General features: G+C 48.1%; 1 long non-coding RNA gene across 1 annotated transcript; it reads left to right on the top strand.

Moving 5' to 3' along the window:
• The first annotated feature begins 21,380 nt into the window (after window positions 1–21,380).
• Window positions 21,381–23,827, top strand: LOC139011615 (uncharacterized). Its single transcript, XR_011471607.1, has 3 exons — window positions 21,381–21,769; window positions 22,047–22,554; window positions 22,872–23,827. It is a non-coding gene; the product is annotated as an uncharacterized lncRNA (long non-coding RNA).
• Window positions 23,828–26,333: the final 2,506 nt, after the last annotated feature.

Raw genomic sequence — 26,333 nt, 5'->3', positions numbered from 1 at the left:
CTCCATGATGGGCTCCTTGTCCAGTGCCCCTTGCTCCTGGACACTCTGCCTTGGTCAAGGCAAATCACACTGAGGTCTGTGTGAATCAATTTGCCTAATGTACACCCCCCTCCTACTTCAAAATCAGAAGGGGGACCCGCCCAGCTGCAGAGAAGGGTATGACTCATACATATACATACGCCTCCCAGATAAACACACTGACACACACACACAGACTTGGTCATTAATGCCAACACCCATAACGACACAGATACCCATGTGCATTTTCACATACATAATATGTTCACTTGGAGGTTCTTCTGTGTTTACTTCCATACGAATATGCACATCCCTAGAGGACACAGATGCACTGGGGTCTAATCATTCTTCCTTAGATAAATATACTCTCGGTTTCCCCAGCACACTTCCGTGCGCTCCAAATCAGCGAACATGCCATGTCTAGTAGTCATGGTCCCACTGCTACCTCAGTGCTACGTAAGGGCAGGCTCCTACACTGACCCCTCTTCCTGGGTAAGTATATGAACCCTTAATTCAATGAATGGCCACTGTGTTCTTCCTGAGTCTGCGTAATGGGAGAGAGATGTTTTGAAAAATTATGCAAAGTTGCAACTGGGATAGCTGCTAAGAAGGAGATACAGGTGTTTTGGGAGCATCTTCTAGTAAGGCGGAGAGCTCAGTAAAGGTTCTCCCGGGGAGGTCAGGTTTTGGCCGAGAGCTAAGGAAGGCCAGATCATTTCTAGAGAAAGAGAGGAGAGAAGAATATGCCACTCGGGGAGAAAGGCACATGCAAAGGCCCTGTGCTGGAAGGAAGCCTCTCGTGCATAAGAAGTTCTAAGAGAAGGTCAGTGCAGCCAGTGTGCAGAGGGAGAGCACAGCAGGTGCAGAATGAAGCTGCCAAAGGGGACAGGGGCCACACCTGAAGGTCTTTATCCTAAGAGCATTTAGGAGCCATCGCTATGTGCACAGCAGAGATCCGGTTTGAACTTTGAGACGATCTCTGGCAGTATGCCCACTCATACGAAAGCATTCTTGCGTAGATCAGTGCACACATATGGGCTCAGAGGCACACTGTGTGTTTCTTAGAAATGCATGCTTCCATATGAGCGTTCACTGGAAGATGCTGCCTCTGTGAACACATCCGTATGTTTAACACACATGGTGTATATAAACCCAGTGGGCGTTGGGAGGTGGGCAGACACCCTCCTCGCAGGGTACCATCAGGACTAGGCTTGTCCTTGGCGAGGGATGGGGAAGTGGCGCATCAGAGCCGAGCCCTCTGACTTTGGAGCCTTGGGCCTTGCGGCTTGGCCTCACGCATGTGCCTCCAGCTCGGCTCCCCCTCCTCTCGGCTCAGAGCACCCAGTGACAAGGTGGGGTTTCTTCCAGAACACGATCATTGACTATTCTTGGCCCAGGCAAGGAGGGGAGGATGGGCAGGTCGGGTTGCATAAAGATTGCCTTGTGCCTTCCCAGAGTCGTAAGCAGAACCTCTGGCCAGCTCCAAGCCCCGAGTGCTCTTTGCAGAGAGTTGGCAATAGAGAGAAGTAAACAGAAGGATGGGAATCAGAGGTCTGTGGGTCCTGGTGGGGACCGTGTGGGGCTGGAAGTAGTATGTTCCCTAAGGGACCACTGTGGGGAATGCGACACTGGAGGAAGGAACAGACAAAGCCCGGCAGGAAAGCCCTCTTCAGGCACGAGGTCTGACTCGGTGCCCTGCTGCCTTGGCTCGGCAGACTCTCGTACACACATATTTACGCATTAACGAATTTCCCTCCAGTGGGTGTAGCATCTCACAGCAGAGGAAGTAGCAAGTCACTTAGCAGCCACACACCCTGCCTTACTTTCCCTCCAATGAATTAGAACTACACGTGTGTGCATTTGGCTCCTGTGTACCAGCAAAGCCAGCAAGGGCCTGGGCCAGGCCAGAAACAGACTCAGGGAGATCAATAGGAACATTGAAGGCTCACTTATGGCCTTACATCTCGGGGCCATCAAGATGTTCCCAGGTGAATCTGCACAGTCCAAAAACTCCTACCCACGGAGACTGTATGTCTTCAAGTGTGCGCTTGGCAAATGTTTTCTTCCATGATTAAAAGGAATTATATAATGTAATGTGAAGCTCTTTTTATTTTGCTTCAGGCTGTGCAAGGAACATCTTTCTTTGCTCCCAGTTGGGTGCTATTTTGTGCTCTCTTGGCAGCAACCTGCCAGATCCATCTAGTGCTGAGGGCCAGAGCACTGTGCTCAAGGGGACACTGTGTCATAACTCTCTCTCATATTGATCCAGCTCTTGGCCGTTCACAGAGGGCTTTCACATCTGCTGTCTTATCCAATCCTCACAAATCTGAGGTCAGCATGATTGTTCCCATTTCACAGACAAAAGACTGAGGTTAAAAGACTTATCTAAGGGCATGGATTGGGCCTTGAACATAGATCTTTATACTTATCCTCAGGAAGCAACACAAGTTAGACTGCACTCTGCTACCCTCCTGGAACCCAGGGCTCTCCTTGCTGCACTTCTCTTTATTTTATCTTATAAATCAACTAGAGGCCTGGTGCACAAAATTCGTGCATGGGTAGGGTCCCTAGGCCTGGTCGGCGATCAGGGCTGATAGGGGCCTTCCAGCTGCCTGCCGGGGCCTCCCTTCCCCAGCTGCTGGCTGCTCACTGGGGCCTTCCTTCGTTCTGTGCCACCCCCTGGTGGTCAACGCACATCATAGCGAGCAGTCTGTGGTCAAACTCCCAAGGGGACACTTTGCATATTAGCCTTTTATATATATAGATTCAGGGTTAACACCCCCCCCCCCCCACACACACACACACACAGCACTGAAGTCACAGCTGCCAAGCTGCAGATAATCTCCTGCTCCAGGGACAGTCCCCAGGATGCTTTCAATATTGACAAGCCCCAAGTATGGGTGAGTTCATGTTAGGTGGCGGCAGCGTCACTATGTCTCCAAGTCTTTCTGGTCCTGCGTGCCAGACACCAGATACACGTTCACCAGGTCAGAGTGATGGGATGCTGTGTCCTGCTTCCTATACCTGCCCCACCACTGAGGCTGCCCTTGTTCACGTTGCCTAATTCCTCTGGATCAGGAAGTTTCTGTGGGAAGACCCGGCGTGATCTGCCCCACTCCCACACCCACTGGGCACAGGCCAGCCTGCTGCGAAGGGCCAAGTTCCACACCTCGATAAAAATTGCAGGCTCCCAGAAGTATTTCAGCTTCTGGAGAATGGCTCGTGTTTGGTTGAAATGTTTTATTTTAGTCATAGCAATTAGATGTTCTTGTTTTGCACAGGCATCTACCAACGAAATTGGCTTCAACACAGGTGAGCAGGATTTAATGGGTCTGGGAAAACGTGGGGTAGATGACAAATCCCAACCGTGAGGAAAACTCCCATTGGCAAGCTCTTCTTTTCAGAGCATCAGCTTATCTGGTTTGCTTCGCTTTCCAGAGTGTGATTAAGTCATTAAGTCATTTATTCAAAGATCTTTGAACACTTACCTATGCTGGCACCTGTGCCGACTACCAGAGGTACAACCATGACCAAGGTAAACATGGTTAGTCCCTATTTTTTGAAGCTTCTTACAGTCGAGTGGAGAAGACAGACAATAAAGGGGATTATAAATGATGTTTGGATCAAGCTTCCTAATACTAACACCAGAGAAACTTAAATATACTGATGAACAGGGGTGAGGGAGGGAAAATTGGTTTCTGGAGTTAGCCAGTGGGTTCGGAAAGCTATCTGGTACCTGTCAGCCACAGGCTGGCCACTAACCATTCATAACAATATTACCATTTTCCTTTTAAAGACATGACGTAAAAAAATGGAATTGAAGGTGGCTCCCAAGGTCATCAATTGTCTCAGTCGTAGTCCACCCCTGGGCTACTGTGTCCAGTTCTTAGGGAAACGTCTTTGCAGGGACGAAGGGCATTTGGGCCCTTCTAGGCTTGCCAGATTTAGCAAATAAAAATACAGGGCCTCCAGTTCAATTTGTATTTCAGATAAGCAAGGAGTTCTCTTATCATGTAGGTATGTTCCGAATATTACATGGAAGATACTTATACCCCCCCCCCCAAAAAAAAGATCATTTATCTGAAATTCAATTTAAAGGGGCATCCTGTATTTTAATCTGATGGCCCTACTAGAGAACAGGAAGTAAGATCCTGAAATAAATAGTTGAAGGAGCCTGGTTTTTTAGCTTGGAGACAATGTTAGGAAGAACCTGGATTTGTGTAGGGAAGCATTTTCCAAACAGCATTTCTGATGGTCTATATGGAAAACAGTAAGGAGCATTGGGAGAAAAAATAAAAAGCGTGGGAGGTCAAACACTTGGGAAACGTTGCTCGCCCAGAGCTTTCTACCGGAGCTCACGCTCTGCACAGCATAGTAACAGTTGTGAACAAACAGTCTTGCAGGAAACGTACCTGGTTGACCCGCTTTCACCTACATGCCCACAGAATGCTGTTTACGGGCTTTTGTCTGTTTGTTTTGATGTGTTTGTTTTAGAGAGGACACCTATTCACGGCGGGCAAACTTCTGACTCTGCTCAGCACACTTGGCGGGACCCCGGTATAAAAAGTGAAAGTTGTCTTCAAATGATCCCGAGTGCTGCTGGGAGGAAACCCGTTGAGCTTTTGCAAACCAAAGGGCAGATCTGGACCTAATGCACAGGTAGCAGACGAATACTGGAACTTTCTAAAAATTAAAATAGTCTGCAAGGTCGTCAGTTTCCTGTTCCTGGACACGTTAAAGAGAAATGCAATGCCATCGGGGACACTAGAGGAAATTCCTGTCCTGTGTGGGACATTCTCAGGGCCTGCTCTGAAAGGTGTGTACACATAAAACACAAGGGGGTTTCCTCCAGCAAACTTTCTTTAAAACTATGTCCCAGGCTCTATTTATCTTCTGTGGTCTGAGTCCAATCCTTTGGATTCGCTCTTACTGTGTTCCCTTCAGAGCTATGGACCAACCAAACTCCTCAAGGTCAGTCCTTGCCAGCGAATGATCTTTACTCTGCTCTGGGCCTCTTCGTAGCCAGGCCCAGCACCGTGGGTCTTGGCTGCCAGGAATCCCACCCTGAGCCTCTAGGTGGGGCTTATAAACCTCAGATGCAACAGGGAGCTCACTGCTGAACTTAACAGCCTAGGGAAGGGTGGGGTCCGAGAAACCTGGCCCCACACTCCTCTGGGCTTGTGAGACCTGCCCTCCCCAGCCACACAGTATCCACAGTGGAGTCGAGATCACCACATAGCAGAGGCACTTGGCATAATAGAAGTGAGCAGAAGGTCAGATCCCAACTCTGCCACCTTCCTGAGTCTAGGATCTGGACACATTTCTGTATTTCTCTCTGGAAAGAAAGAAAAGAAAAGAAGTGATACACTGCTTCACAGTCTTATGAAAATTAAGAGATTAAAAGTACATAATAGACCCAGCAGAGTGGACATTCAATAAATGTTTATTTAATGGATGATTGTGACCATGATAGCAAAAACTGTCCAAGAAGGTAAAGCTCTTCTTTAGAAATTCACTGATTAGCGTGCCAAGATGTCAGGCCCCTGCCCAGGCCATAAGCTGGAGATCGTCTAGCTCTCTACCCTCTTCCTTTCAAGAGTCTGTGCTTGAGAACAGAAAGTAAGGCCTGGGCTGCCCTGGCCAGTTTGGCTCAGTGGATAGAGCGTTGGCCTGCAGACTGAAGGGTCCCAGGTTCAATTCTGGCCAAGGGCACATGCCCAGGTTGTGGGCTTGATCCCCAGTGCGGGTCATGCAGGAGGCAGCCGACCAATGATTGTCTCACATCATTTATGTTTCTATCTCTCTCTCCTTCTCCCTTCCTCACTGACATCAATAAAAAAATTTTTTTAAATAAAGTAAGGCATGTATACAACAGCATGCTGCTTTCCTTTCGCAGTCTAGAAAGAGCACTGGTCCTGCGTGGCCCAGTCCTCATCTGCAAGACAAAGGGGTTGGAGTAGAGTTGCTCCTAGGTTCTGTGAACTGTGCCTTTGAATTGGGGTGGTGAATGCAGATACTTAAGTAATATTAATGGTCCATAGTACTTAATGGAAAAAAAAAGTTCTCGCCAAACTAAAGCAGTGTGTGTGTGTGTGTATACATGGCAACACACAATATACACAAGGGGCTTTGAAATCACTTTACTTGCCCCCTGCGGTTGTGCCTGAATACAGGTTTGGCAAATAAAGAGTTGGACCCAGACTGAATTATGAAGGAGTGAGATGAGCCCTGACCTCCGAATGGGAAGAGCAGGGTCCGAGTCCCAGCCTTGACTCTGTGGGACAGCTCCCTCCCCATCTCTGGGGGGTGGCACCGTCCCTCCCCATCTTCACGTGAGGGGCTTGGTCCCAGCATCTCCAGGCGCCGTGTCTTGGGAAAGAGCCTCTGATCTATTTTCGTTGGATGTGCATGCTCTCCAGGAGGATTACCATCCGGCTGACTCAACTGGGCTTATTCCTTTTGTCTGATCGCTCTGCTGTCATAAGGCAAGCTCCGAGGCCAGTTTTAGCCCTTCTTGGATTAAGGGAGTGTCCAAATGAAGGTACTGAAGCATTGGTCACGGTTTCTGCCCAAGACACTTGCCTCCCCCTCCCCTCCCCACCCCACCCTGACGCTCCCTTCCATCTGGCACAGGCACAGCCCTCCTGCTCAGTGGATGACACGCTAAGTAGAGTCTGGTTTTCACATTAGCTGAGAGGAGACCCTGAAGTCAGAAATCCTTGGCACATGAGTCATTTGGTCTCTTTGTGCCTTATTTCCCCAACTCTGAGTAGGCGGAGCTCACACTCTGTCTCCCTGTGTGCGCCCTGCAGAGGTGGGCTCCTGCCAGGTGGCCCTTCCCCACGGGCAGGTCCCTGCTTTCACAGGGGCTCACTTGGAAAGCCACAGCCCAGGGGGATTCTCTAGTAAAACTCGGTGTCTCTCTGTCTCTCCGCTTCCACACCTGGCCCCCTCCAGACCTCCTGCAGCACTGCCCGTGTGCACTTGCTAACACGCAGAAGTCAGCTTTGCCAAAGAGCCTTCCGTGGCTCCCCATTGCCTTCGGGACAACGGTCTCAGCAGGTGAGTTCGCAGGAAGCGCAGAGGAAACCCACTGCAAGAACGACACTCCCCACTCCCCACAGACCCCTGCAGGCACTGTGTACATCACGGGGGCCTTCCAGGTTCGAGGCCGTGTGCTGGGGATAAGCAGAGACAGGCTTGGGCCCTGTGTTTAGAACAGGGGTGGGCAAACTTTTTGACTCGAGGGCCACAATGGGTTCTTAAACTGGACCGGAGGGCCGGAACAAAAGCATGGATGGAGTGTTTGTGTGAACTAATATAAATTCAAAGTAAACATCATTACATAAAAGGGTACGGTCTTTTTTTTTTTTAGTTTTATTCATTTCAAACTGGCCGCGGATCCGGCCGACGGGCCATAGTTTGCCCACGGCTGGTTTAGAAGCTTATACATTTTTCACAAGACAGGTCAACAGGTACCCAACAATAATGTGTATTTTAATGTTTAAGTACTGGAAGTGCTCTTAGAAATCATGGACCTTGCCCAACTACCTCTCATTTTACAGTAGTGGAAACTGATGTCCCAGAATTGGCAAATTATAAAGAAAACTTGTCTCCTAAGAGGTCTCCCTGCTTCTACTCTGCCTCCACCACCAGGAGCCCCTCTGCACCCTGCAGCCAGAGCCATCTGTCTGAGCAGCATGTCACCTGGCCACTCCCATGAGAAAGCTTTCTGTGGCCCCCACTGGCCTACAATAGAAGCCAAACATCCTCCCAGACCCGTGGTGCCCAGGGTGTCAGGTCCACGCAGCCCGGTCATTCCCTGTGATGAGAATGTCCTTCCGTTTCAGGACTAATGGCCCCTCCTCAGGGCTGTCTCCCTGACCATCCATGCAAGGCAGGTGCACGGCCCCACTCATTCCCTTCCCATCACCCTGATTGGATGTGTTCAGAGCACATAATACCGTCCACATCCTCTTGTTTGTTTACTGATCTTTCTTCTTTCGTATCTGGGTCGACTTACTAGAGGCTAAGCTGCAGGAGGCTGAGATTCGCCTCTATCACTAGCACCTACAACATACTTGGCTCATAGTTGACACAAGAAATCTTTGCTGAATGACTAAACCAAGAAATGAATACATATCACTGGAAATTTGAAAACGTAAAATAGCATAAAGAAGCAAATAAAATCACTCATACTTCCTCCTTCTGGATATTACTTCTGTTAGTATTTTGGAGTATTTTTTCAGGTCTTTTTTAATGTATATGTATGATGTATAGTGTGTATTTAACAAAATTAAGATTATGTTAAATTATCGTTTGTATCCTGCTTTTTTTCACTTATTATATTGTATCTTCATATGTTGTAAAATTATCTTTTAAAATACTTTTTTAAGTGCTGCATAAAATTTCATATGGATGTAATAAAATTAACTTAAGCATTTCCCTATTGTAGGACATTGATAATTTAATTTTATCTTTTAATTGATCTACTCCCTGCCCAACCCATTCTAATAAAATTTGGTTTTTAAGATACTTCTGGTAACTTTTCCTCACTGTGAGTAGTTGGGTAAAAGAAAGTAACATCTTTCTTTCCAGGAAATGTCAGCAGACCAATCCTTAGTTTTGTATGTTTTCTATGGTCTCTCTCAGTGGGGGATTGACTTAGTTGATGATCTAGTTATTAAGTGAAAAATAAGTGGTGAGTAAAGGGTTGCGTTTCTAAGACTTCCTGTTTGCAGAAACCAGTTTATGTGCTCATAACTGAATGCTGTGCGTGGGGATCGGAAGCCGATCCTCATGACATCTACTGCAGACTCTTGGCCCAGGGATGCCTGCCTGTTGAAATTAATGAACACTTGGGTACAGAAGATCCAAGAGTTCCCTAATACTTATAGGCATAGAATCTTTGGGAACAGAATGAATATGAAAGATAACTAACCCCCTCACCTTTCAAGAAAAAGGATACTGAGACTCAGAGGCAACCTCTTGGCCAAAGTCTCATACAAAAAATGGGGGAGCCTCTTGCCTCTCTCCCCTTCCCCTGCCTCCCTCTGTCCCTTTCTTCCTCCTTTTGAGATTAATCTTTCGTGAACTAGACTTCGGAAGAGATTTCACAGAGCTAGATGAGATCTTAGAGATGAACCCCTCCAACCTCTTCATTTTTAAGATGAGGAAGTGGAGGTCCAGACAAGGGAAGGGCGTTGTATCGGGTCACCACCCCACAGGCTTGTGGTGGGGCTGAGATGAGTACCCACTTCCTCTCCCTTCTCATCTATTGGCCTTCCCACTGCCCCAGCTTTGTGGGCCCTATAAAGGCAGCACTTAGTAGCATCTGTCCTTGGCCTGTCTTTCCTTGAATGCTAAGAAATCATGTTATTCCACATAGAGAATTGAGAGATCAGAGCCTTCCATTAAAGCCAGACCACATTTACAGAGTATTGACTGTGGGCTCGGCACTGCAGTCGTGCTGAGAATAAAACAGTACCTACCATGAAACATCCCTCTGCCAGCATCCTCGCCCCCCCCCTCCCCGCTCCGCCCCCCGGCAGCACTGTGCTCCTGCAGAGCACGTGGACCCCATTTCCCTCTCTTTCCACACTGCTCATGTGATCTTTTGATTGTCAATCTCTTCCACTAGACTAAGCTTCTGAGAGCAGAAGCCCTTTTTTCTCAGCACTCTATGCCTTATTTCAAGAATCAGTGCCTGGGACATAATAGATGCTCCATAAATATTTGTGGTTTTTTTTGTTTGTTTGTTTTTGTTTTTTTGTTTTTGTTTTTGTTTTTTTTTAAATATATTTTATTGATTTTTTACAGAGAGGAAGGGAGAGAGATAGAGAGTTAGAAACATCGATGAGAGAGAAACATCGATCAGCTGCCTCCTGCACATCTCCCACTGGGGATGTGCCCGCAACTCAGGTACATGCCCTTGACCGGAATCGAACCTGGGACCCTTCAGTCCGCAGGCCGACGCTCTATCCACTGAGCCAAACCGGTTTTGGCCATAAATATTTGTTGAATGAATGAATCCAACATAAGTCTCCATGTTAGTTTGTTGGGGCTGCCATAACAAAATGCCACAGACTAGGTGCCTTCAATAACGGATATTTATTTTCTCACAGTTGTGGAGGCTGGAAATCCAAGGTCAAGGTGCCTGCAGGGCGGGTTTCCTCCAAGGCCACCCTCCTTCCACCACTTTACATGAGTTCTCCTCTGTGCACACACATCCCTGGTACCTCTCTGTGTGTCCTAATCTATTCTCCTAAGAAGAGTCATGCTCCAGCAAGAAATGAACTGCCCAAGGCTACACGGCTGGTGGCAAAGCTGACCTCACCACCTAGATTTCCCAGCCCACGGTACACTCTGTTAAACTCTGCCTGCATAAGTATAAGAAAACACAATTTAAAGAATGTTTTTTCCCCATGTTTGCCCATGCTGTCCATCCCGTTTTCACCTACTCTCTGAGTCTGGAAATTGTTCATTTTCCCAAGTTTCAACTCATTGATATCTTTCCATCTGAAACAACTACTATGGTTCAAAATCAGAAAGATCCTAAAGAAATCGCAATCAATGTAGTTCCCTGTGTGGCTTTGTAGAATGTGGCCAAATGGCTCATTGCTACATTTTAAAGACCAGAAGGACCTGTCGTTCTTATATCTCATAGACATTTGGCGATAAACTTAGAGATAAACTACACAGCCACCCTGGCCTGGTTTGTTTTACCAAATAGATATATTAGGTCAGCAAACATCTACTGGTGCCTCCTGCATGCCGGGCACCATGCTGGCATCTCGAGATCCAAAGATATATCAGCTGGGTTCCTGGGAGAAAGGTTCTTACATATGGACACACATACATACACACGCTTACACGAGTCTGTCTCACATCGTTTCTGCCCTGATTATAGCTCCTCATAGAGACGATTTCCCAGCCCGGGGATGCACTCTGGGCCCAACCAAGAAGACAGAAACCGCTCTAGGTCTTTCAACATCAGAAATGTAATATAAGGAACTGGATGCACAGGTGATAGAAGAACTGAGAAGCTATAAATGGGATGGTGAGGAACCAGAGATTAGCAACGGCAGGAAGAAACCACCGGAGGGACACAAGAGAAGGTGGTGTTACAAGATCAGGGCATGGATTTGGCAAGAGTCGAAGGCACAGAGCACATGAAGCCACTGATGGAGAGGCCGCTGGAGACAGACAGAGAAGACAAAGCCTGCTTCTCTCCTCCTCTCCCTCAACTTCCTGTCAGAGACTCCCATCAGCCCAACTGGCCTTAAAGCAACAGGTTAGGGCGCCTGGAACATGTCGGTCTCTCTGATGCAAAGCAGAGCAGGGGAAAACAAACAGGGGCAGACTGGCACCCTTGTGACCTGGGGCAAGTCCTTTGTCTCTCAGTGTCTTAGCTTCCTCGTTGGTAATCTGAGAAGAACAATGCCTTCCATGTTTATTGTGAGACTTACATGAAATAAAATAGGTGAAAGCACTTTACAAGCTTCAAAAGGCATGTATACAAATGTAAGGGGTTTCATTACAGCTTTTAATCCCACGTGTTGTGAACTGTAGGCTCTAAAAAGAAGTGTGGTGGCGCTCAGGGTCATCAGGAACTTTGCCATGCCTTGCTGATTGCCTAAGGGAAGTGGCTCTCATTCTGTCACTCTGGCCCATCAGCCATCAAAAACCACCAGGACTGGTTTTGAATCCATTGTCACATATCTGAAAGGATGTCAGAGCAGGCCCTCAAGTGTATTGGGGATCTATCTGTGGTTTCGAATCAAAAAGTGACAAAGAGGACTCTAGGAATTACTTCTAGAACGTTTATTCCACTCTGTTCATTTGACAAAGGACCAGAGGGAGGACGGAATTTGCACGCTATCAAACTCACAGACACACAGCCCCAGAGGAACCTCCCTCCTTCCTTGACCTTGGGATTTCAAATTAGTCTCATCTGACAGTTTTTACTTTCAACTTCTCCTTCCTCCTTTTCCATTCATCCTTATGCCTCTTTTCTTTCCTTTTAGTCTCTTCTTTCTTCTTTCTCATAATGTTTGACAACTCGATTTCACACTTTTTCTTCTCTACACTGATGGAGAACAAAAGCTTAGCACTGAGCCCTGTCTATTTTAAATTAAGAAGGTGTGAACTTTTCCAGATAACTTAATTCCCCCTTTGATATTAGGTGTAAGAAAGTATCACCACAAACTTGTTTTGCTGCCAACCTCAGGGTTTACTGTGAAAACCACATGGTACAATCGCTTCCTTTCTACCAGCAGAAAGTACAGGCCACGACCATAGCTTCTGACTGAGTGCCAGGCCACTCGAGCCAGGCCCAGGAGTATCCTCACCTCAGTGGTACAAGGTGGCTTGACACTCTCAGCAAGATGGATCCTATCCTCTGCAACTTTTTAAAAATTTTATTTTATTTTTAAATCTTAAGTACAACTTTTGCACCCCTTCACCCCAAATTATTCAATATCTATTGAATAAAGTGAATGAATCCATTTTTTAAAAATTTTATTTTATTTTTAAATTTTGTTGAATTTATGGAGGTGACATTGGTTAATGAAATTATAGATTTCAGCAGTACAATTCTATAATTCATTGGCTGTATGTTGTACTGTATGTTCAGTTCACCACCCTGTAACTTTTAATGTATCTCAGTGGCAAGTGACATTGGTCAGTGAATGACAAAGTTAAAGGGTGCATCCCTCACTTGTCAAGTGAAGAGATTGTGCTTTGACCATCTCTAAGTTCCCTTCTAGGGCTGACATTGAAGAAATCAGTATCCTTCCACCAAAGAAGGCCTGTTATGGTCAGAGAGGCACTAGGACAGTAATGGCCCCCTGAGTGACTCGAGGAATTTCTGGTGGCCTGCTGTGCATTGACATTTTGCTGGCGCAGAGTCTGGGGCATCTTCAAATGTCAGAGCCAGAAGAGCGCTAATCATCATCTTCCATGAGTGCACTGAGGAGTTTGGGACCTGAAGCTTATGGGTACTCACCTATTGATTCCTTCAGTAGAAATTCACTGTGCCCCTGCCATGTGCCAAGCATTGCCCTAGGTCCTGGGGTACAGTAATGAATAGTACAGAGGAGGTATCAGCCCTAACATATGCTAGTGGGGAGAAATGCATGATAACAGGGAAACTAACAAATAAGCAAGATAATGAATGTATCATAATTGCTTGGAAGGTAATAAAAATATAATGGATTCATTCACTTTATTCAATAGATATTGAATAATTTGGGGTGAAGGGGTGCAAAAGTTGTACTTAAGATCTAAAGCTGGAGAAGAAACCAGCTGTGGAAACCAAGGTGTAAAAAAGTTATAGGCTGAGGGAATAGCATGTGCAAAGGCCCTGAGGCAGGAAAGCATTTATTACATTTAAAAAGTGGAGGGACAGCCAGCCTGGCTGGAATGTAATAAGGGAAGAGTCGTATGAGGAGTGACTGAAGACGTTAACCTCATGGGCCCTAGTAAGGAGTTTGGGCTTTATTCTAATGGGAAGCCATTGAAGAGTCTTAAGCAAGAAAGTGACATAATCTGATTTGCCACTTGAAATAGTCCAGACAAAAAATGATAGACAAAATTAGTAACAATGGAGATGGAAAGATGAGGGGTTTGGGATATGTTTAAACATGGAGCCTATAAGACTTGCTGATCCTTTGGATATAGAAACTGAGACTCGGAGGACACAAAGAAGTCATCTAGGCTTTTGAACAACTGGGCTAGTGGACGTTCTGCTATGATGTGATAATGAACATTAGAGGTGGGTGGGATTAGAGACACCAATTTGTGAACGGAAACGAACGTTGCAGGGAGCACAGCTTAAGAGTGTACAGGTATGTGGGTGGCATAAGAATTGGTGTATTGGCCAGTATTAGCTATGCTTTAAGAGAGATTGAGAGCTTGAATTCAGCAATGGCATCCCACAGGTGTGATTTTTGGCCCTAAGGGACAGTGGGCAATGTCTGGAGACTCTTTTGGTGGCCATGGCTTCAGGTGGGGGTGGGGGGGTGGGGAGAAGGGGATTGAGGTCCTTTTTTAAAAAAATTTATTGAATTAATTGGGATGACATTGGTTAATAAAATCACGTAGGTTTCAGGTGTACAATTCTGCAATACATCATCTGCATATTGTATTGTGTGCTCACCACCCCAACTCAAGTCTCCTTCCATCATCATTTACCCCCCATCTCCCTTTCCCTCTGGTGATCACCACACTGTTGTCTGTGTCTATGGGTTTTGGTTTGTTATTGTTTTTATTTGGTTTTTTTGCTAGTCCCTTCAATTTTCTACCCAGCCCTGCACCGCCCCCCATCCCCTCTGACAGCTGTCAATCTGTCTCTGTATCTAATAGTCTGTTTCTGTTTTGTTTGTTTACTTTGTTAATTAGATTCCACATATAAGTGAAATCATATGGTACTTGTTTTTCTCTGACTTACTTCACTTACCATAATACCCTCTAGGTCCATTCCTGCTGTCACAAAATGTAAGATTTCCTTGTTATTGTTTTTTACGGCCAAGTAGTAATCCATTGTGTAAATGTACCACAGCTTTTTTATCCACTCGTGTACTTATGGGTACTTGGGCTACTTCCAAATCTTGGCTATTATAAATAATGCTGCAATGAACATAGGGTACATATATTCTTTCAAATTAGTGTTTCAGTTTTCTTCAGATCAATTCTCAGAAGTGGAATCACCGGGTTATAAGACAGTTCCATTTTCAATTTTTTGAGGAAACTCTATATTTTTTTCCACAGAGGCTGCACCAGTCTGAATTCCCACCAACAGTGCACATGGGTTCCATTTTCTCCACATCCTCCCCAACATTTGTTGTTTGTTGATTTCTTGATGATAGCCATTCTGACAGGTGTGAGGTGATAGCTCATTGTGTTTTTTTGTTTGTTTTGTGTGTTTTTTGTGTGTTTGTTTTTGTTTTGTTTTCTACCTTATGGCACTTGGATTTTAACCAGAAATGCTCTGCATAAACTCACTTTAACTACACAAGGAAATCCCCTATCACCTTGAGATGACAAACATTTTCTAGGAGAATGAAATGTTCTCTCAAGTCTGGTTCTGAAAACATGCAGAGCAATTTACAGTGTGATAAAAAGTAGAATGCTTACCTTGTTCTCAGAGGAGAACAATTCCAGTGCTCCAAGCATTATGCCCTTAAGAAAGTGATGAAAACTGGACAGCTCCTCTGCTCACTGTGGTTTTAAATTGCATTTCTCTGATGATTAGTGGCATTGATGCTGAATGGAGGGGAGTGCTCCACCCAAAAGAGATGGCCTCTGTGGTGTGGGAGACGAACTAAGCACCGGGGTCCTGGCAGCTGTCCCTTCATCTCTCTCCCCAGAGCCACAAACCCCAGCCTCCCCTCACACAACTCTAGTCCAGTTCACCCTCCCTCCCTTGACTGAAGCCCAGGGTGAGTGACTGAAAATAAGATTTTGTGCATTGATCCTTTAAGAGGGTGCCTATGTCTCTAGCAGACTCCCATCTCCCTGACAGACAGAATCCTGGCTGATTTTTCCAACCAAATGTTATGCGGGTGTCTTTTCCTGGCTCTGGTGCTCTGGGCTGGGGAGTCCGGCTTGCAGTTGAGACCCCACACGTCTCTGGGGGAACCTCTGCAGCTGAGAAATCCGTCTGGAATCTCACCCACTGCCCGTGGGAGGGGGCCAGCCCTTTTTGCATCTCCACCCTTCCTACCAGTCTCCATGTGGCTTCGTCTGTAAATCCTTTGTTAAAAGACTTCTCTTCAGATGTCTTCAGTTGGTTATTCAGGTAGATTGTCCTACATTTTAGTTGTAATTCCAGGGAGGAGGTGAGTGTAACTTCCACCTCCTCCACTGCCATCTTGGGTCTCCTGGATTGAGGTCCTTCTGACATCTGGTGGGTAGAGGCCAGGGATGCTGCTAAACATCCTTCAATGCACAGGCCAGCCCCCATAGCCAAGACTTATCTGGCCCCAAATATCAACCATGCTGAGGCTGAGAACAATGTTTTACTGGTTGCTTTGGAGTATTTATGCAAATAAAGGCCCAGAAAGGAGTGTCCTGAAGGTGTTGTTCCAGAGGACTGTTAGGAAGGAGCCTGGACTTGCTTCTGTGGCAGAGGCTGACAGAAGCGGGTGACAGAAGCTGGCTCAGAGCCCTCTGGGGCCTTGGGAAGAACAGAACAGTGACTGGATCCAACCAGAAAGCATTGAGCCCAGTGGGAGGCCAGGCGGATACCCTGGGAAGTGAGAACTCAGCTGAGCAAGTGGATAGATGGAGATGTGTGGGGGAATCAAGAGTTTCCAGAGGAAGAGAAAGAAGCTGAGGGTTCTAAGGGGAAGGAGGGTAGAAAGCAGGAACACCCCCCTCCTCATGAATTTGGGTTTTGGGGGGCTGATTCTCAAACGGGAGATGCTCTAGAGCACTGGTTCTCAACCTTCTGGCCCTTCAAATACAGTTCCTCATGTTGTGACCCAACCATAAAATTATTTTTGTTGCTACTTCATAACTGTAATGTTGCTACTGTTACGAATCGTAATGTAAATATCTGATATGCAGGGTGGTCTTAGGCGACCCCTGTGAAAGGGTCATTCGATCGCCTAAGGGGTCTCGACCCACAGGTTGAGAACCGCTGCTCTTGAGTCTGCTGGTTCCCGTGCCTGCCTGCACAGTAACATCACCTGGTGACATTTTGAAAGTACTCATACCTCGGCCCCACCCCGGAGACAGCTATTACATTAATCTGGCTTAGGGCCCTAGCTCTGGAATTTTAAAAGTTCCTCCATGTATTCTGGATTTAGAAGCACTGATCTAATCCAAACATTGAACACCAAGCTGCCTCCGGGGCCAAACAAGTAAAGGAAATGAGAGACAGGGCAACCCCTCCTCCCCCTCCCCCTCCCCGCCCCCTTGCACCCTCAGTGGGCAGCGTGCACTCACCTATGTAACCCACCGTTGCCTTGTAGAAATCTGGGCTCAGTGTTGCCAAACCTTTCCTGTTTTTCTTTTCTATGTCCCCAAGATGCCTAAAATCCAGATTTTTAAAAAAATTAGCTCCAAATATCTTAAAATCCCATGCCAACGAAAACATGTATGCAGAGCGCATCAGCCCCGTGGGCTGTCATGTAGCAACCTCTGATCCAATTCGGTGGTTTTCACACTTTTTTTTTTTTTTTTTTTTTTTTTAGCCACAGGAGGTTTTTTCCAAACAAGTTATTTTGTGGAACTTCTATAGATTAAATAAATCCCAGCAGGATGTGGGTGGGACAGGGCAGACCCCCTCAGCCCTGCCTTCCAGCCCAGGCAGTCCTCGCGGCTGCTCTTGAATGAAGCCCCTCGCCTCTAGGGAACCTCTCTGGTCCATTTACCAGAATGGAAAACTGAGACCCTTCAGAACATAGTCCCGGGGCAGAACCGGCCCCACGGAGCCATTTGGAAATGTGTGGGGATGTCTGGAATTCTCACGGTGACAAAGCGAACACTGCTGCCATTTGGTGGCCGGTGGCCAGGAATGCAAAACTTCCTGCAATGCCCGGGACAATAAAGATTCATCCCACACGAAATGCCCACAGCTCCCCACGGGGAAACACCAGATGAGGAAGCCGAGTCCCAGAGAAGGGACATCAGCTGGCGCGCTCACAGCAAGCGCACGCTGGAACTGTGACCCCCGTCCCATAGGCGTGGGACTTCGTCTGTTATTCATAAGGAGAGGTCACTGGCCAGGCCAGGTTGGCCCTATTCCAAAACACAGGGGGGAAGGGGGACTTTAAAACTAAAGCTCCATTGCCTCCCAAGGGGTGGCAGCTGCCACATAAAAAGCTAAGTGACAACTTTTGAGATGTGGCTCCGGAAAAGGAGATGGGGGCGGGCGGCTGTGTCTTAACCCCAGGGGCGGAGGCCCGGGATAGGCACTGGGAGGAGGCGGAGCAGCTGACAGGCTAGTGGCAGGGCTGCCACACAGGTTTGTTGGCCATATTGGTCATTTAATCCCTCAGCCAATGCCAGGTTCAAAAATAGGATGTGGGAGCAGAAGGGGAAAGGAGGGTGTTCCCCGGCCTCCCAGAAAGACAGAGCCAAAGGCGAGCTCATCCTCCTATTTCTGTCATCACAATGCTGCCTATTATACCGTTTATAAAATCCTTACTACACAATCGCCATCTCCGTAGCCACGGGGCAAGGGCAGAATTATCCGCATTTTGCCGGCACAGAGATGGGGCCTCAGAGTGGCGCTTAGAAGGCACTGTTTTTTTTTTTAAGATCGGATTTTCTTGGTTCAAGTCTACATTAATGGTCTTCGTGAGGAAGTCAAGGCCGGGGCGGGGGGGGGGGGGGGGTGCGGGGGCGGTGGAGGGGCTGGTTCTATTCCCAGTTTGTCATTTAGACCAGCAGTTCTCAAACGGCGGTGGGTAACAGAATCACAGAGGGACTTACTAGAAACACAGTGGACCCTGTCCTACTTTGAGAGGCCTGGCTCTTTATTAGCACCCTGGGTAATTCTGATGCGCATCAACACCCAACCACTCTGCCCCAGCTCAAGGAGACAAGTCCGCCTTCCATGTCCTTGATGTAATGCAATGTCAGGTGACTCTGTGGGTTTCTCGATGCTGATGCTGATTCCCCCAGCTGGTGATGGAGCAGAGGCAACACCCAGGGGTGTGCTAGTAAGCTAGTGTGGCTCTGGGTGTGGGGAGCCTGGTTTGTAATGTGCCTATTTCCACATACTCCACCACGGCGAGTGTCAAGCTCCCAGCGTGACCTCACTGAGCGTGGAGTTGAGAAGATGCACACAGTCGACGCCTTCGAGGCCGGGTAAGCCAGCTCCAGCGCACATCTTCTGAGCCCCATCTCCCACGCTGGGGGTCTTTCTCCTAAAACATCCAGAGTTGGGACATGGGACAGGCTCGTGAGGGAAGCAAGGACAGCACGGTCTATGACAGCACCATTTTCAGGGAGCAAGAATAGCAGTGGCCACAATGTGACATGGTCTTTGAAGAGCAAGAGACATGACTTTGAAGCCCAACTTTGTGACTATTGGCTGTGAGACCTTGCATCAGTCCCAAACCTCTCCAGGCCTGGGATCCCTTGTATTAAAACTGGAAACAACACAGTCCTCACAGGGAAACCTTAAAGGCTGAAAGATACACATGTACATGTAAAACATGGGAATGATGACTGGGCAACTTATGATACTTAGTGAAGGTTTGTGTGTGCCCCTCCTCTCTCATGGCCCCCACATCTTTAAACCAGAACGAACCTATCCTGTTCCCATCCAGACGGCTTGCTGGGGAATCAAAGACTCAAACAGGGTGACTGCTTCGCTCAACAAACTGCAGCCAGTTAGCCTGGAAGCCACCCTGCATTCTTGCCTCTTGACTCAACAGGTCAAGAGATTTGTCACCGGACTACAGCCTCCCATCCCACCCTGATCCCCAGAGTACACACAAGTTGGGTTCCCGGGCCATCCTGGAAACCGCCCTGTGGAAATTCCGTGTCACGCCCACGGGGCAGAGATTTTGTCACGGTCACTGTCCCTGCAAACGTCCGGACAGAGAAGTCTGTAGGCATTTTGCTTAAGCCGCCGGGCTTTGGGCGCGGGCGGGCCCTGCACAAGGTCGCTTTCCCCTTTCTGCCTCAGATGACGGAAACATTGAAGCTTCGGATTGTGCCTCTGCATCCTCTTCCCTTCACACCCGCTGATGTGTTTTTCATTTCTCTTGGCGGGCTCGATTTCCCCCATGTTCTCCCAAGCTTTTCCTCTCGGCTCCCCAGGGCTTCCCACAACAAACCTGCGTGCTGGGCAGCAGAGCAGGCTGGGCCGCTGACATGTGTCCCGGACATGCCTCTGGCTGTTTTTCAGCCCCAGCCCAGGCGCCGGTGGCTGTGGCTGGAGCCGAGGGCCAGCCTCGGCTGTTCAGGTGGGCCTGGCATGCCTGCAGCCTGCCCACGGATTTACTGTGCTGGGCCCTGGCAAAGACTTTTCCCTCTTTGTTTCAAACGGCGTGCTGTGCATCTTACAATAGTCCTTTCACCTGTGGTTTCCTGTGTACTGCCCATTACAACCTGGTGAAGTACGTAATATCACAACAGGCCAGCCAGGGCTGCCGCCGGGGCTGCTCACCCCAAGTGCAGAACATTTTGTCTTATCCCCCAGCTGGCTCTTTCATGAAAAGGAGGAGGCTGGCTGGCACATCAAGTCTGTGTAAGACCTGCCTCATCGCCCTGGCTTCTCAACCTCACTCCTCGCTGCCCTCTCTTCCTGGAAATCACTTTGTTCCCTGAGAGCCCTGGGGGCGGCGGGACATACACAGCTCCTGTGAGCCTCACAGAGCAACAAAGGGTTAAGTGGAAGATGTTCAAGCTTTACATTCCCTCTCTGAATTCCCAGCTAGAAAAGGCACCACCAAAGAAAACAAAAACATCACTAAAACCACAATGAGGTACCACCTCACACCTGTCAGAATGGCTACCATCAATAAATCAACAAACAACAAGCGTTGAGCATGCAGAGAAGAGGGAACGCGCCTGTGCTGTGTGTGGGAATGCAAACTGCCTCAACCACTATGCAAAACAGTATGAAGGGCCCTCAAAAAACTGGAAAGGGAATTACCGAAGGACCCAGCAATTCCACTTCTGGGTTTATGTCCGAAGAAACACAACACACTAATCCGAAAGAATATATGCTCCCCTATGTTCATTGCAGCATTATTTACAGTTGCCAAGATATGGAAGTGGCCCAAGTGTCCATCAGTCGACGAGTGGGTAAACTAAGCTGTGGCACATTTGCACCATGGAATCCTACTCCGCCGTAAAGAGAGAATGAAATCTTCCCTTTTGCGACAATGGATGGGCCTAGTGAAATAAATGAAATAAATCAGTCAGAAACAGACAAATGCCATGTGATTTCACCCAATACCTAATAATAAGGATGACAATAATAATAATAATGATATAGCAGTTTCTATTTATCAGCCTATCCAATCTTGCTGAGCCCATTGCGATAAGTAGTGTTCCTATTCCCCGTTAAGTAACTTTCTAAGGGCTACGTAGACGTAAGAGAAGCAGCTAGGATTTCCAATCCAGCTTTGCCTAATTTTCTAATTCCCAGGCTGGTGTCTTCAATTTCTCTGGTTTCCTGCCTCGCCCAGTGGCTGGGAGAACAGGCCCTCCACGAGGGAATTCCAATCTTGCCTCACTAAGCATCATCACTGTCCCAACAGAAAGCACACTGCCAAGGTCACTTCACCCCACACGGATTTCACTGATGAGGGCACGAACGCCAAAGAGGGGAAAGTGAGTCAACAACCTCGGGGACAGCAGCCGGCCTCACGCCATTTCCCCTGCTGCCTCCAGCCCCTCGCCTCTCACTTTCCTAAAGAGTTTCCGAGGAACAGGAACGGCTCGGCGTTGGAAAGCTTGGGCAGGAAGAGGGTGTGGGCCCAGACTTAGGTCACGCTTCACGATCACGCTATGCAGGACACCAGGGACACCTCGGCTTCCCTGAAGCTTTACTTTCCTGAAAAGTCGTGCGTAGATCAAACGCCGACTTTCCCGTTCCAGTAAGCCGCCGGCCTCGGGTGGGTGAGTCAGTGAGGCTCGTGGCTGGGAGCCTGCCACGGCTTTGTCTTCGCGCTGGCTGTCAGTCGACTGTACGTGCGTGAACTTCAGGACACTCAAGATTTTATACTCACATGCAGTGTACAGTGTACGGTCCATGTACACACCCTAGCTGTTCCCATGTCATGTAAGTTTATTTTCTTTCATTGTAGTCTGTTTCCCTGGGTTCCTGTTTAGCTCACTATTGACATTTCACAGATAATTCTGTGTTGTGGGGGCTGCCCTACACATCGTAGGCTGTTTAGCAGCCTCCCTGACCCCTACCCACCAGATGCCGTGGCGCCTCTCTGCCCCACGCTGTGACAACTAGAATGTTTCCAGCCATTGCGAAATGTCCCCCGGGGGACACTGTCCCCTCCATTTGAGAACCACTGACTTTGCCTCCTGTCTCCCTTCGCCCGTAGGTGGAGAGGGGATGCTGATTGGTGAAGAGGCGAGCACCCTAACCCCCAGCCCGGGTCTATAGCGCAAGGACGCTCCGGCCTGCGATTGGAAAATATTTGCATGGTTTCCGTGCATTGCATGCTTGTTATGTGCCTGACACTAGCTAAATGACGTAGCGATTGTTTCCAGGCTGCAGGTGAGAACCCTGAGGCTTGGTGCGGCTTATCTAAATAACAACACAGCTAACAAGCCGCCTGGGAAAAGATCAGGCCCGTGCCCTTCACCTCTGTCCCAGTGTCTCTGAATCCAGGAGGCCCAGTTCATGCTGGCGGGGGGAGGGGAAGTGTGTCGTAATCTCTTGGGTGCTTGGGGCAGAAACACGGCTGGAGAACCGCCGCTCTGTGCTGTGACCTCATTGGTTGGTTATTCCAGAATCACTGACTATCATCAGGGTTGGAAGAGACCTTCAGGACCAACCCAGTGAGATATTCGCCCGATAACTCACAAATAAATGAGCAGACAAGTACGGTGAGTACTCTGATGGAAAGCCGATTCGACGGGGGAACTCACCTGGCCTGGGGTCAGGAGAAACTTGCCCTGGGAGTGGATGAGCCGTCAGTGGCTAAAGAAGCCATGAAAGCAGGAGGATCCCTAAGGTTCGGGAAAGGGGCCACTTGATCCCGGCGGGTCCTGCAGGAGGATTTCTTAGGGTTGGCGGGAACTCCCTGCACAAAGGGACAAAGGATGTAGGGACTGGAAGTCCTGTCAGAGTGAGGTTGAGGGTGGGGAGAAGTGACCGTCATAAAATCGCAGAACCCCATCCAATACTGACTCTCACGTTATAGAGGAAGAAACAGACCCAGAGAAGGTACTTGTTCCGGGACGTGGAACGAGGAGATGTGACCACTGGGGATCCTGCCTCTGCGTCATTGACACAGGAAAGTGCCACCTGCGCCAGCTCCCGCATTGCCTGACCCTCCTTCCTCCCAGAGCCCTGCACCTCTTGGAGCATTTCACTCGGCCCTAAAGCGAGGTCAAAATGCTGTTCTTACTCACCCTGAACATTGGGCCATGCCACAGAAACTCACCCAGAGAAAGGGGGGTCCATGCTTGGGCTCCGTACACAGTCAGCCATCAGGAGCCCCAAAATAACTCCGACCGCTACAAAATGTAGCCCAAGGTCGGATCTGACTCACAGATATGTTTTATTTGGCCACATGTGTTCAAATATTTTAAAAATGTATTGCCACCATTTAGAAATCAGATTTCATATTAAAAATTCCAATTCCCAGCCTGCATTCCTGCATGACAACATTCCTGAGAGCTGCGGCCTACCTCTCCTCACTTTGCCCAGGTGCCCATCCGCCCACTCTGTTCCACCCGCCCACTCTGTTCCACGCGCTGCCTACTCTGGTGCCTGGAGCACAGCAGACCCGCAGCATGGCGTCCCTGCCCTGCCCTGCCCTGCCCTGTCCCACAACAGTCCTCAAAGATCTGCAGATGGTGACCTTGGAATGGCCCCTGGAGTCATCGGTCTGCAAGCCGCCGGCCAGTGCCAGTTCTCTCAGCTGTCACCGCTCCTCTGATTCCAGCTGCAGTTTCCTCTGACCCATCACCCTCTTTCTGGCCACACACGCTCCCCGAGGTCCATGTCCCTCTTAACGGGATGTATATTCATAACCAGAGTTCTGCTCCCGGCAGAGCTAACCCAGGCGGGAATTTAAAGAAAGTCTTTAGATTACACATCATTAGTTTTCACTCTGCCAGCCAGACCAGCAAGCACAAGGTCAACAGAACTGAAAGAAGCCCCATAACATGCAAAGTTGTTTCTGTCTTATGGCTCCAGCCAAATAGAATAACCTCAGGGGAGAACAGCGATCATTTCCTGAGACTCCACACAGGCAAACGTGGAACAATGTGGGAGGAATGACAAGCATTTTGAAACATTTTTTTCACTTAGAAATAAATATAATCAGGGAGAAGAGTCTAAGGAAGATATTTATAAAAAGCCCTGGTAAAACGGCGATGATCTATCTACCTGGCTATGAGCAATTCCTACTAGTTCTCTCTGCTCCCAGAATGAACCCATGTGGACCCCTTTGTGCCCTCTGAGATAAAAACCTGCACAGAAAGCAAGAAAAGGAATCTATAATAATAAAAGCGTAATATGCAAATTGACAGAACGGCTGAACAGTGGAATGACCATCCGGACAACCATGCTACGACACCCACTAGCACCAGACCAGCCAAGGTGGGTGGGATGCAATTGGACAGGGGCCCCACCATTGCCCCAAAGAGGAAGGTCCAGGCTACCCAGTGGTGGGGTGATGGATCGTGGGGCTCCTGGACTGAGGGGACTCCCCGCCCCCCTGCACTGGGCCTCTAGTGGTGCTATAAAGACAACAACAGCAAAGCCCTGGCCTGGGACCACTGGGAACTCAGTTTCCTCGTTTGTGCAATGAGATTGTTGAAGCAGATAGGACAGCAGTTCTCAACTTGTGGGTCGTGACCCCTTTGGCGGTCGAACGACCCTTTCGCGGTCGAACGACCCTTTCACAGGGGTCACCTAAGACCATCCTGCATATCAGATACTTACATTACGATTCATAACAGTAGCAACATTACAGTTATGAAGTAGCAACGAAAATAATTTTATGGTTGGGTCACAACATGAGGAACTGTATTTAAAGGGCCAGAAGGTTGAGAACCACTGAAATAGGAGATGCCACAAAGTAGGACAGGGCACCCAAACCTTCAGTCCTCTGTGAGCAGCACTTCCCAGCATTTATTTCCCCAGCCACAAGTCCCCCCTGAGCCATTGGTCATTTCTGTAACGCTCCCTTCAAAACTGACTAGCCATCATTTTTTAGTTTAGCCTCATCCTCAAACATGTACAAGATAACAGATTTGATGTGTTATGATTTTAGTTCATATTAAAATAAACACTCAGGAACTAAAGTTTAAACCAAATGTTGTCCACGTGCCACCTAAAATCATCTAGTTTGCATCCAATACTTCGGGGACATCAAACTGGGCTCATGGAAGCCCCTGACTACCCTTGCATTGTGTTCTGAGCTGCATGGGGAAGGGGGCGGATTTTTGTGGGGAGAGACTTTATAAATTCACTGTGATTCTCAAAGTTCTGTCTGTTTCCTAAAAACGCCGAGAACCATCTCCATCAGTTGGTTCCTCAGAACCTGTCCTGTCTTTCTTGGGAAGGGAACGGGTGAAAGGGATGAAGTTTCTAAATAGTCTGCCTGGGGCTCTTTTCAGCAAATTTCCTCCCCGTCTCCTTGTTTTAAAATGTTATTTTTCAATTGCAGTTTACATCCAATATTATTCTGTATTAGTTTCAGGTGTACAGGGTTGTGGTTAGACACTCATCTGCTTTACAAAATGTTCCCATTCTATTTCCAGGACCCGCCTGGCACCATCCATAGTTATTACAATATTATTCACTATGTTCCCTATGCTGTACCTTACATCCCCGTGGCTCCGTTCTCCTTTTTAAATGTCTTCTATTTGCCTAAGGAAATTCCATGCAGTTACTACCCAGTGGGGTGGGAATGGGGAGCTGAGCCTGGGAATTCCACAGGGCACAGCCTAACCCTGGCTTCTTCTACACCTGGGCAGGTTAGTGCTGGAGGTGCTGGAATGACACCACCCTGCAGGAAGAAGCGGGGTTTTGCTTAAAGTGACTTTGTAAACACTTGGCAAAAGCCCCCGACAGCAGACTCACTGGGAGCCCAGGGTCAGCAGATCGCTCTCCTCAAAGGACTCCTCGGAGGACTTGGAAGGAAGTCTGGCTCTGCGGGATTGCCGCAGGGAGAGGGGCAGGGATTATATTCGCTCCCTCCAGCCCTGCTTTGCCTGCCGGAACGCCCTGCTATTTCTGCACCTGCTTGCTTTGCAGCTTGCTGAATTTCCATATGTCTGACTTGAATGGTTAAGTGGCTCTGATGGTCGGAGTATAGGAAAGACTCATTGACTCTCTCTCAGGCCTTGGAAGTGATGGTGGCTACTGCTCAAGCAGATGGAAATATGAACATATCAAGCATCTTGCATGGTAGCTCTGATCCTGCCCTGTAGTAACTGGACAGGGAGCTTTCCAAGAGGAGGCACAGAGTTCTTCATCAAACAGCAGCTTGCAGTAAATGTTGAATGAGTGAATGAATAAATGAATGAATGAAAACTACTGCTCAGGACAATAATGTGTGCCATACACAGGGATGGAAAAGGCAGCCAAGGAAAGCATGTTAGAGGCAATATTTGAATGAGGTGCAATTTTAACCGCACAGTAGGCTAAG

The sequence above is a fragment of the Myotis yumanensis genome, unplaced genomic scaffold (assembly GCF_028538775.1).
Source record: "Myotis yumanensis isolate MYYU_CA2020_CCGP unplaced genomic scaffold, mMyoYum1.0.hap1 SCAF_5, whole genome shotgun sequence".
NCBI classification, from domain to species: domain Eukaryota; kingdom Metazoa; phylum Chordata; class Mammalia; order Chiroptera; family Vespertilionidae; genus Myotis; species Myotis yumanensis.
The sequence above is the reverse complement of the archived record's forward strand: the minus strand, read 5'-3'. Positions and strand labels throughout refer to the sequence as shown.